The 13,094-nt window shown below is 38.4% G+C and overlaps 1 protein-coding gene across 1 annotated transcript in view; it reads left to right on the top strand.

Annotated features, from left to right (window-relative positions):
• The first annotated feature begins 1,828 nt into the window (after positions 1–1,828).
• LOC120767748 (neural-cadherin-like) overlaps positions 1,829–13,094 on the top strand; it is a 34,874-nt gene continuing 23,608 nt past the window's right edge. Inside the window, exon 1 of the mRNA XM_040093963.1 lies at positions 1,829–1,955. The gene's annotated coding sequence lies outside the window, so the exon portion shown is untranslated. The remainder of the gene's footprint in view (positions 1,956–13,094) is intronic.

The raw sequence follows: 13,094 nt of genomic DNA on the forward strand, positions 1-13,094 counted from the left end.
CAAGTGAGCTGAACACAATTGTAAGTAGAATAGCCAAGTTTGCTCGTAGAAATCGCATTGTTTTAACAGAGTATTTGATAGATGATGATGATAACAAGTCATAAAGCATGCGAAACTATTACTTTATTTTACAAAAGTGCTCTGGAAACCGAACGCAGCCAACTGTATAGAAAAACCCTATGGTATAGTTGTGTAAAACTCCATATTGAAAACCATGTACAACTGACCAGACGAAAACCAACGCTCGATACTTTCCTGCCTAGTGTTACGAAATTGAGGCAACAAAATAATCTTCATAACGGATAAAATACTGTTCACACACTAACGGCTATAAAATTCACAAAATATTACATTACAAAAAATAGTCGAAATAATTATTAATATCTTTTCCTCAAAAAAAAAGAAAACCAGCATCCTGAAATTATATTTCTTTTACCGGTTAGTCGCACCCATTATATAAACTAGTACCATCATTGCGACATAAAACGACAATGCCGTCTGCGGTTGTCATCCATCACAGGATATAGTCTGGATGGTTAGTTGCCGTACAGAATATTACTCACTCCTGTCATATGAAAATGCCATTTTATTGATGTATACATAATAAGTACTTTAATGTATGTGTATATAGATGTGTACTATATACAAATTTACGAGGGATATGCGTGCTGAAGCCAAGTGCCATGTACCGGTGCTGGTAGCGTCATAAGAGCACACTGTTGTACCATAGAAAACCAGAAAGAAGAAACAAAAATTTCTACACATGTTCTTCAAGCGTTTTATAGCGCTGTTTAGCACTTTTTTGTGAATGTGTGAGAATTACTATTTTTCTACGATTAACCGCCAAGCATTGCACGCAGTTGGGGGAGTGTGATTGATACATGGAAGAGAGTATACTCAAAATGTGTGTGCGACTCCGGGAGCATATTGCAAGAAGCGCGAGAGCTTGTTTTGTTTATCAAGCGCTCTCTGCACGGTAAAGTACCGTTAGCAATACCGCTAGTAATTTATTTTTCTTTCGCCACAAGCACACGCACACACACACACCAACGAACGAACATGTGTTGTGTTCTGGTTCGCATGTGTTGTTGGTGAAAATGCCAACTCTACCACAGCGCTGGTGGTGGTGCAGTGCTGCGAGCACGACTCGCTGTTGGTGAGCGCAGGATTTTCCACGCATATGCAGCAAAAATGCGCTCAGCTGGCCTCGCTCGGCTAGCAGCCTGCTCATACGCTTCATTGTGTCGATTGCGTTGCTCGTGACAGGACGATTCCGGAAATACAGACGGCAAAGCGCACGGTAGTGTAACCAACAGAAAAAAATTGTAGCAAATTGTGGGAGTGTGAGGTGTGAGGTGCATTGGCAAGAGCTGAATTGGGAGCATTTTAACCCTATATATGTAATTAAAAAATGTAAATAATAGCAAGTATTCTAAGTGTATAAGTGTAATAATTGTGAAAAAGTTCAGAAAAAAGTGTTTGAAAGCGAAAAAATTGCAATTGAAAATTTAGATTGAAAGCGAGTCAAGTCATGAAAATTTGCTTATAGCCAAGTTGCCATTTTTTGTGTGTGTACCTAGTATACGACGGAAGGAAAACTTCAGTTCAGCACCAGCGCGTGCATGTGTGCGTAAGCCAACGCGTAAAGTGTATTGTGTATATGTGTACAACGAATATGTATTAGTGGTAGTACCCTAAGGATATAGAAGAAAAAATTCTCTATTGTATGCAAAAGGAAATCAAATACATACATACATGCAAACAATTTCTTTTTGGCGAAAGTTTTTCAAAATTTTAAATTTGTGCTTTGTGAAATACAAAGATTTTACTATGAAAAAATAATACAAATATACAGCAAATCAGTTTTTGATACACACGCTCTACTCCCAGTGGATTAAAACGCAAAAATCAATAATTCGGATTAGCGGCCTGTGTGAGGATACAAACTGAAAAGAGTAAGTAGTGAAAATAGTAATTGTACGTAATTATTGCTAATATCAGTGTCTGGCCCAAATGGATATGTCGAGAACAAGTGGTCTTTCGGTGGTCCCAGTGCTTTAGCGCATAATATTGCGGCGCAATTAGTGGGTGGGCAGACGCGAGCGGTTGGTAGCGTTGCAGGCATTTCAAAGCACAGAAGTTCAACTTGCTACAATCTAAAAAAACAGTTCTAAATTACTAAATAATTTTAGATTTTTTTCTATTTTTTAATTTTCACATTAAATATTTTTGTTTAATAATGAAAATGTTCAAAAATTGTACGCCAGCAAAGACGCAGCATAGCAGTCGGTTGTAGCTTTTTCGCCGAGATTAACACACCTTAGACAAATACATGCCCAACGGCGCTCTCGCATTTACACGTACACCAATTTTCGCTCAATATAATTCTTCACTCATTGTGCTCGTCGGCTTTCACCGCAGCAGCAGTCTAATTGCTGAGAGCGTGAGACTTAGCATTTCCAACGTAGTCTGCTTTTAGGCGATGTGCGACAAGTTACTACCACTACTAGACTAATTTACGTTTACCATTGTTATCGCATTCGTAGTGCCGTTCCGCTCATATACATGTATGTAAATATGTATCTATGTATCGAAGCGAAAATCGATCGATTGCTTCTTATCACATTCGTTAAGCTGTGGTTTCGGCAGCATTGGCCACACAACTTTAACCGCCCCTACTAGAGGCGCACTCACACAACGCGACCACCCAGACTGTGCCGTTGAAGTGTACAAAAAAATGCAGAAAAAACAAGTGTGCGCCAATACAAAGACACCTTTTGTCATGGCGCATGCCAGCACATGGGGTTGAGCGCGCGTGGTTTCTACACAGCTTTTGGGGTGGCTGAGCAAAGAAGGCAGAACTCTCCTTTTGCTATAGTAATTTTTCCTCACTTTTTTCGCCAATGTTGCTCCTTTTTCTGTTTTTTATTTTCCTCAAACCAATGTATGTCTGTTGTGTATGTCTGTGTGTATTTGGTAGCGCGTGTTAAGGAAATATTGTGTGCTTCAGCAAGCGAACAGTGACGTGGTGGCAGTAATGTGTACTGTAGATGGAGCGTAGACTTGCTATAACTTTTATGCTTATTAATTTTTAATGTACTATCTATATCCTTTATTTCCATAATTTCGGTTTAATATCAATTATTTGACTTTATTAGGTGCGCAACTAAGTTCCCATTGTTTGTCAATAGATGGCTCCAGCAGTTAGTGGTGATCGGTTTATGATATATCAAAAATGTGATAAACTTAACCTGGACATTTGTAAAATATACTGCATCTCCACATTAGTGATATTGTTTATGTGTCATATGTTTTTGATTGGGCGAATATGTTTCCTTCTCTCAGTCAAAGAAGTCGGCAGCTGAAGCACAGCAATTCGATTTTAACGACCAAAGACGGTGAATTGAAGACGTTGCTCGATGAGGAACCATGTCACAAGTAAAAAGCGCTTGCTTCAGCATTGCGAGTCACTCACCAAGTCATTTAAAAGTGACTAAAGCGCTGGAAGAAACTCAATAACTGAAAAAACACCCAAAAGTTATTCTGCTATGTGACAACGCTCGGTCTCACCGCGCCAAAGTCGTTAAAACCCACTTGGAAACTAAAAATTTCCCGGATATTGCACCGTCCGATTATTATTTATTTCATTCGATGGCACGTGGTCTGGCTCAGAAGCAGCTGCACTCACAAGACGACCGCGAAAACTGGCTTGATACTTGAATGGCATCACAAGATGAACAGTTTTACGGAAATGGTATTGACGGTAGGATGGGATGACTAGCCATGGACACTTCGTTTAATTCATTTGTAACCATTTCATAGAGCAGTGCAGTCATGTGTTGAAGTTCACGCAAGTGAAGAAAGTTCTCTGATTGCCATTCATATGGCTCAAGCAGCTCACGACTACTGGTCTTAGACCAAGATCCTCTGGGTAGCCAAAGAATATCGGTTTGAAAGCGAACTGAAGTGAGAATGCAAGCCATCCCTCCCCAGGATTGTGCGCAGGGTTTGAGATACGCCACGTAAAAATACCACCCAATGATAAGGAAACAGCAGACTTGGAAGAGTTACCCCAGTTTTGATGACGATCACAGCAAACGTAATAAATCTCATCCGAGGCTGTTGTATCCCCTTCAGCAATAACTGCGTAAGCAGTCTCTACGCCAGTAAAGTAGAAGAACCATTTCCTTAACATAAAATTGCAGTTTCATTAAAAAAAAGCGGCGAGAGCTTAGTTATGTACCTAATACTATTTTTGTTATATAATTTTTTTAATTTTTTTCTATTTAGTGTATTGTAGTGGAAATAAAAAACATGCTTAACATTGGAATAAAGTGAGTCTAAGTTTCCATTAGTTCCAGTGTAAAATTAAAGTATCATCATTCAGTGTCTGTTCAACGCCAGCGAAAGCTGTGAAATTGTTTGTTTTATATAATTTGACAGCACTAATCAAAAGTGCGTTCCAGCCCCAGTACAAGGCTTTCCTACCATTCACTGCCGACAATCTTCCTTAAACTAATCTTTTATGGTGCAATTTTTAAATTTTCCAGTTGAAATTGAATTTTACGCACGTACAGGAACGCATTAAAATATATTGACTTTTTGCCTCAATGTCCAAGCATTTGTGTCTGACCGCAAAATAGCCGCATCTCATTCGCAATGCCACCAATAATGATAACCCCACCAACAATTGATCTCTGGGACATTTGATTGGCTGATAGCTTCAACGCCACAAATTGCGCGGTTTTGCAGCGGAGTGAAACAGTTTAACCTCAATTGATGCTGGCGCTTTAAGAATTCAAGCGCCCCAATTCAGGCAGTTGTCTTACTGTTTGCAAATAATTATTAGTGATGATGTAAAAATATAGAAAGTGCATATAAATATTTTTGCTCCACACTGTTATCAATAGCACCTACTTATAAGTGTAATTTTATTTTATTATAAAAGTTCGAATGTTAACATGTACTGTATAGACTCTAATAAAATATTGGAAGTGGAGTAAATGGTGATCCAATTCGAGGTTCCTGTTATTTTAAGAGAAAAACTTCGTAATTTAATTTTTGAAGATTATATCTTTCAAATATTGGCCGTGGCTGCGTCTCAGATGTTCCATCCGATGAGTTAAATTTACGATGAATCGTTCGAGCATTTCGACTGGTAAATGACAGGCGTGATCTTTTACTCCAAGGCCTGAATCGAAGCGAGATATTTGCACATACTTTAGACTACGCATATCCTTTCCGAAGAAAGTCTAACGGTGTGATATCACATGATCTTGGTGGCCAATCGATCGGCCCAGAACGTGAAATTACATGCTCACCGAAGTGTTCTCTCAATAAATCCATTGATTGTTTGCGATGTGAGGGAAGTAGCACCGTCTTGTTGAAATTAAATGTCGCTGAGATCACGAGCTTTAATTTCAGGCATTAAATAATTGTTATCATGGCGCGGTAACGGTCACCATTGACGGTTACGTTTTCACTGGCATTATTTTTGAAGAAATATGGACTGATGATTCCACTGGCCTACAAACCACATAAAACCGATGTTTTTTCTAAATGAAATGTCAGCTCTTGAATCTCTCCAGGTTACTCTTCACCCCAAATGCGGTATTTTTGCTTGTTTACATTCCCATTGAGACAGAAATGTGCTTCATCGCTGAACAAACGTCGGATCTTCTTGGAACATTTCAAGAGCCCATAGAGCAAAAGGATGACGCTTGGGAAGGTCCAGCGGCTCCAGTTCTTGCACAAGCTTGTTTTTGAACGCATCCAATTTAAGATTTCTACGTAATATGCGCAAAGTCGTTCTATTTTCGATTCCTTAAATCTTTAAAGCAGGCAATATAAGAAGTTTTGGAAAGCTATGTTTGAAAATTCTGGAAAACAATAATAAATAATTCGATACACGAATATCTTTTGACTTTTAATTAAGTTTGTGTAAATCAAATTATGTCTACTTTTCTCTCAAAAGTCTCACAGTTATACATATTGGATTATCATTCCACTTCCACACGAACACAAATAAAAACAAAAGAAAACTTTAACTTCGGTTTTACCGAAGCTATAATACCCTTCACAAAAATAAAGAGATTGCCATACAAAAACTCGATTTTGATCGTACATATTGTATGACAGCTATATTATATAATGGTCCGATATGAAAATTTTCTTATTATATTGTAGCATTGTCTTGATAATAATTCGTACTAAATTCGTGATGATATGATATATACGTACATATATTTTAGTGGATCTCCGAGATTTCCTTCGGGGTGTTACAGACTTTGTGACAAACCTAATATACTCTGTTGAGGGCATAACTATTGGTGTGGTCCCACTTCCGTTCCATAGCTAGCCGCTGACTGGATTACCGCGCAAATTTACTGCAATGGTACACAAAGTAACGTCAACAACTGCAACGAGCAAAAAGTGCAATAAGCAAAAAAGAGTGTCATTGCAGTGCGTTGCCACTACATGCAGATGGTAGACATAATGTGGCAACGGTACAAGTGAATACAGTGCGGCCTTTCCTCCGCTCGCTTCAAAAATGCTGTCACAAGGCCGCAATGCAAAATGTAATGAATGAGTGATGTGCTGGTGCACAATAAGGTTTCATTGTGCAACACGCATGCAATGCTCGAAAACAAGCGCAACACGCGGTATGAAGGGGGAAGTATAGCAGTATAAAGTGACAGCTTATGCGCATATCGCACCACGAGGCAATTGCAAAGCCAAAGCTAAATGCAGCACTATATTTGTTTATGCCACCAATGAGTCTGCATACATGAAAGTTTGCAGCATTAGCTGGTTCACTGACAGCCGGTCTGTGCATTCGACTGGGTCGACGGCAAAAGAGCACACCCCCAAACAAGTGCAAACACATTCCAATATCAAAGGACCCATACAAGTGTACGCCTATAGGCTTGAAGTGAACAAGAAATTCCAAAAACAAACTATGCCATGTTGCATATTCAGGCACTCAACGACTGTTTGCCAGCACTTGGCAGCAAAGTACCGTGGAAATTGGTTAAGGAAATCGATTGATGTGAACTTTTTCTGCTTTCACATTTAACACTTCTGCAATGGGCTTTGATGTCCGATGTGCTACGCGTTTTTGTTGCGTGCAGAAGCGGAATCAAAACAAAAGAAAAACCAGTAACAAATTAGTACTTGTGCATTCATTGCGACACAGTCTTTCAGTCGCAGCTGAACTGCGCACCAGAGACCTGCACTTCCCTTGTTCGGGCCATTAGCTCGTTGCCAATCATGTTTCTGCCAACGCGAATGCCACACAATTACGACGCTAGCGTTTTTACGGGTCGCCGCAATGTGTCAGCGATACATCAATTTAATGCTGAGTTGTGGGGAATACATTTTAATTTTTCTCAAAGAAATCGTATTTAAACAAGAGTATGGTACATAAAAGAAACGAGAAAAAAGCTACATCCTTCACAAGAGCATTTGCTATAGAAACTATGTGTACAACTTAATCTGAACACGGGTATATACTGACATATATATAAAAGTGTACATACTGACAGACAAATCAACTCAGGTCATTTATATTTTTAATCTATATAATCTTTTCTTCTGGGTTTTACAAACTAATACACCTAATATAGCCTGTTATATGTACACGTAATAAGAAACTGGTTTCAGCAAGAACTCTAATTTTAATACTGAAATATAAATGTATGAATTCAAGCCGATGCTCAAAGTTCAGTTCCATATGTAGATTAAGCGTCCCGATCACGAAACAAACTGTTAAACGCTCACTGTAATTGCAAACAGCACCTTGTATGTACTATTCGCATCACCATCACCCATCTTGAGACCCAGCATTCATTATTGCATAATATTCGACCGAATAGACCAAGACTACCACGCAGTGAAAACAATATAACACTCTAGCAGCCGTAGCTGACAGTGTACACGAAGACCGTGGAGAGTAGATTCGGCGTTCGCAGTCACTCAGACTGACGTATGGAAAGACTTGGCGCATTATTGTCGAGATTTTAAATTGAAAGCGTACGAAATACAGCTTGTGCAAGAACTGAAGCCGCTCGACCTTTTCAAGCGACATCGCTTCCCTGCATGGGCTCTTGAAAAATTCCGGGAAGATCAGAAATTTTCGAAGCAACTTTTGTTCAGAGATTTTTAGCTCAAGTTATATGTAAGAACGATTTGGTGTTTTTTGTGGGCCCGTGGTTCATATTTCTTCAAACGGTGAGAACATAACCGTCCCGCCATGTTAACCGAATATTTGATTCCTGAAATTAAAGCTTGTGATCTCGGCGACATTTGGTTTCAGGAAGACGTCGCCACTTCGCACACATCGCTTCAATCAATGAATTTATTGCGGGAACTCTTCAGTGAGCAGATAATTAACGTTTTGTGCCCCTCGATTGGCCACCAAGATCGTGTGATATCACGCAGTTAGACTTTTCCCTGTGGGGATATGAAAAGTCTACAGTCTATGCGGACAATCTCGCTTCGATTCAGGCCTTGGAGCAAGACATCACGATAAATATCTCAAGATGCCAAAAAATATTTTTTTGAATGGTACAAACATTCCTCATTAAATTAGAAGCTTCTGTGTTTTTTGTTTTTTTTTTTACAAGGAATCACCCTTTATTTCAAGATCGTATTATGTTTTTAACCGAGGCTCTTGGAGGCTCTCTTGTTGACCCATCTTCCCATAGTCAAACCTGAATTAACTAAATTGGAAAATACTCAAAGCAAAATTACAGTTCCAGCATTCATTCGATATCACGTACTAAAACAGACAGTCTGAAACACTAAAATATGATCACAATGTGTTTTTAATTCTTATGCAGATAGTTTTATGTCATTTATGATTTCAACAAATTTATAGCCGAATGAAACTAATCTTGAGGCGTTAAATCGCATGATCTTGGCGACCATTTACTGGGTCATTTCTTTAAATGAACGAGTCGCCAAATTTTGCACCCTTGCGTGAAAACATGAGATAGCGCACCGTCTTATTGGATAGATCATCCGCGTCAATTTCACCAAATTCCGAAAAAAAATCGATGAACATCGCGTTATAACGACCGCTGAAGATGGTAGCGGACATTGTCTGTCTCATTTGGAATGAAAGAAGGACTGATAATGCCGATATACTTCAACCCGCACCAACGGTCAATTTTGACGATACATTTGTGTTTTCTGAACCACATGGGGATTCGACTCACTCTAGCAGCGACAGTTTTATTTGTTGGCAATGTCATTAAGTCCGAAATGGGTCTCTTCTGAGAAGATGATTTTTCGATTAATGTTTTTATGTAAATGCTCTTTTTAGAGAACATGTATTTGCATAATAATCTTGAACAATTTCCAGAGGTGATACCAAAGTGAAACGCGACATGTCAAATCGCCCTAACGAGCTGTCAAAACCAAGCCATACCTGTTAGTAGACGCTTTCTGCATCCAAACGATTTTAACAGAAGTTTGTGCCACAATTCAATTACTACATACACATATTTGCATATAATATTAAGAAATTTTATCTGTTATCTTAAAAAAAAAATAAAAAAACAACAGCAATTGACCTCAAAAATTTGTGTTTAACGCGTATGAATCTACTATATGGTATCGTGATTATCTTAAACCGAGTACTAGCAACAATGAATTCCCACGTTTTTCTCAATTCAACGCTTGCAGCGGCGGTCTCCGCGTGCCTTATGATGAATGCTGAGGCATTGATGACACTGTGTGTTGTTTCTGTTGCTGTTTTTGCTCTTTTATTGTTATTTTTTGAGCTTTTGTGGTAATTGGCGTCGAATTATTGGATTACACCGCTCATAACTATCGAAATTATAGTCATTTGTTGCATATTGATTTTGTTGTTTTCCTGCCGCATATTTTCTGCACATTCGCATAAATGCGTGCAGGTATTGCCTTACTTGCAATATTTGCACGATTTTATATTATTGAATTACGTAGCAGGCAATCGAGTAAATTTTTGCTTATACATATATGAAGTATCTACGCGTGGATTTAGGTTTCTGCGAGCTCTTATGTAAGCGGGTATAGCGGCAGGAAGTGCATTGTTATTCGATAGTGGGTTGATAATGACATAAGTGACTTCGTTAGCATGGGAAATTTAAAAATGGTCTTATATAGTGTTACTCATATGTCAGTACAGCAGAATATAGGCCTGAAGATCGTCTGTTTAAAGAAAGAAGTGTTATAATAATGCATAAGTACATATATAAATTAAAATAATACAATGGCGTTCTATGCAGTAAAATTTCATTAATTTTTAAAAAGCTTCGCTGATAACGTTTCAATTCTCTATAAAAACCTACAATCAGTTTAATCAGGATTTTTCTTTTTTAGTCTTTCTCTTGTTTGCCTTCAATACATTGGAATTTTAACCAAACTACCTTGATAAATACTTTTATATCCGAGCTTCTAACGTATTTTTCCACTAATACTGTCTCTTTTCCACTCACTTACCAAGAGTGCTGATCATATGGATGAGCTCGCCAAGTGTTACTTTCCAGCGAAACGAACAAACTAAATCAGATGCTCAAACAAACGGGAAGCCCTTGTGGTATAACCCTGCTTTAAGATGTCTTCTGTTGCACGCGAAATATTGCAGAAAGTTTTTTGCGTTAAAAAATTTTCAATAACGCTTTATTTTAGTTTTATATAATATGGATTACTATAATTGATTTCAAATCTTAAGTGTTTAAAATATAAAAAAAGAAAGGATTGTCATACTAACCAATAACTGATTTAGAATATACAAAAATATTGTAAGGTATCCGCTTACTCTCTGGTACAAATTCAACTCGAAAACTTTGCTGTTGCTTTACATGAAATTTTTTGACAAGAGAGCAGCAAGCAAAGATAATGAGCAGAGAAAAGGCGAATCGAAGACTGCTATTATAGAATTTGGAGCATTTGTTGCTCTCTGTCAAAGCACTCTGGTAACATGTCGTCATTGAGCAGAAACGATACGACAACACGACTACGATAGCAACGAAGGTTTGGGAAATTGTATTGAAATTATTTGATAATAGCTTTCCGACAACGTAGGGTTTGTGTTATGATCGTACAATTGAACAGTTGAGAAAATCAAGTGTCTGATATGTACATACTTAGTTCAATTTAAATTTTTTGGCTGATCCCGAAATGCATTCACCCTTAGATGGCCAAAGACTAATCGTTTGTGAAGTCAGAGGTCAGGTTTGAGCGTCCGTAGAGTGTCTAGAAGCTATAGTATATCTGCTTAAGGGGTTACATGGACCTACAGAAAAACAAATATGTGTATAACCTCAACATAGAACTTGGACGAAGGAAAAAACTGAAAATTGAATTTTTGGCAGGCATTTTTAGAAAAAGAATAAAATTTCCATAAAAATTTCTCAACATTTTTTTCAAATATTTGTAAATGAAAATAATCTTTTCTCAAAGACCTGTGTAAAATTTCATGAAGATCGGTTGAGTAGCTCTCGAGAAATCTTGCCGACTGATTTCAAAAACAAGGTTTCGAGAAAAACGCGTTTAAAAACGGCGCACTTAGCCCAGCTTGCCTGAAGCGCACAAGTTCTCAAGTCTAAATCTCCGAAACTTATACTCGGATCAATTTTAAAATTTAGGACAATATTTTAGAGATGTTGCAGAATTTAATAAGACAATAAAATATTTAGATTTTTTGAAACCCGTTAACCCACGTAACCCCTTAAGCGTTTCAGTGCGCTTCCAGCTAGTTGAACTGGACGATTGAAAGTGTGAACTATCAGCATTTTAAGGGTCAAAGTCAAGGAAGAAAGGCTCATTTGATCCTACTCCATTCCCGTCTTTCTCTAAACAACTTCGACAACTGCAAGCCGATTAGAATCTGTCAGAGTGAACATAGGATATTGAAATTTACATTTTTAATTTAATAAAATAACTGAAGATAATTTAATTAAAGAGCTCTAACGCAGTTTAATAATAGAATGGGGTTAAACTTAATCTAAAAATGTTCCCACACGTACTCGCTACCGTCATACAATGAATCTAAATCCATTTCATATATAATTTTATATCTACAGACTTGCATGTAAACATGTAAATTACTTGACCCTGTCGGCGGACTGAACCGACTTTCCAATTATATACAGCAACATGGAGCACGCAGTGTGAGTAGTTAAAACCAATGCGGGCAATTACCATAAACGGCATTTGCAGAATTTCAACGGAAATGATGGAATCCTGACTATTTAAATCGACAACAATGTCAAATAACAACAAACACTCTTAGCACGCACAAAACAAAAGCACACGAAGTCATGTTACTATATATAGATATACATATATATTTATACATATGTATATGTATATGTTTCGAAATTATAAATGTATTGCCATTGGTGATGGTTGAAAATTGAATACAAACAACTGAGCGCTTGCCCACCAAAGGCAAACAGCCAGTGAGTGGGTGAAAGGCTGTGGATGCAAGGAAAGTGAGTGAAGCGCACATTTGGACTGGCATGCATGCAGCCGCAACGAGATGGATGAACCCTGGTGTGCGCGCGAATCGTGCTGATGTGGGTGACCGTGGTGGTGGCGGCGGCAGACTTGATGATGAAAGTGCTAACCGGACATGGAAGGCCCGTTCACTGTAAGCCACGTGCACCGACCGCAGCAACATAAACAAAACAAACACGGGCGAAGGGAAAAAGTCAGCAACAACAGCAAAGCTGCAGACAAACAACAAAGACGAGCATACAACGACAATAACAACATAGATGCGAACAACGAGCACGAGGTTGCCGCTGAATGCGTGCCAATGACTTAATCATGCAGCGAGAATTTTACTCTTCATTTAATGTTGATAAATACTGCGGCCAATTTGGGGGGAGGAAATAATATCCGAGGGTGAGAAGAGATTACAGCGACTACGCACGGTCATTCTGAATGCAAAAAAGAACGGCCGAGATCGAATGAATAACAAACCGAATGGGTGCTGCGGCTGAAGTTGTGCAACAACGAAGATATTTATATGCAATATGCCATAAAAATACATACGTAAGCATATGTGGCATGCAACCGCGGTATTAGGAGCATTGCGCGTT

Source organism: Bactrocera tryoni, chromosome 2, assembly GCF_016617805.1.
Source record: "Bactrocera tryoni isolate S06 chromosome 2, CSIRO_BtryS06_freeze2, whole genome shotgun sequence".
Classification (NCBI taxonomy): Eukaryota; Metazoa; Arthropoda; class Insecta; order Diptera; family Tephritidae; genus Bactrocera; species Bactrocera tryoni.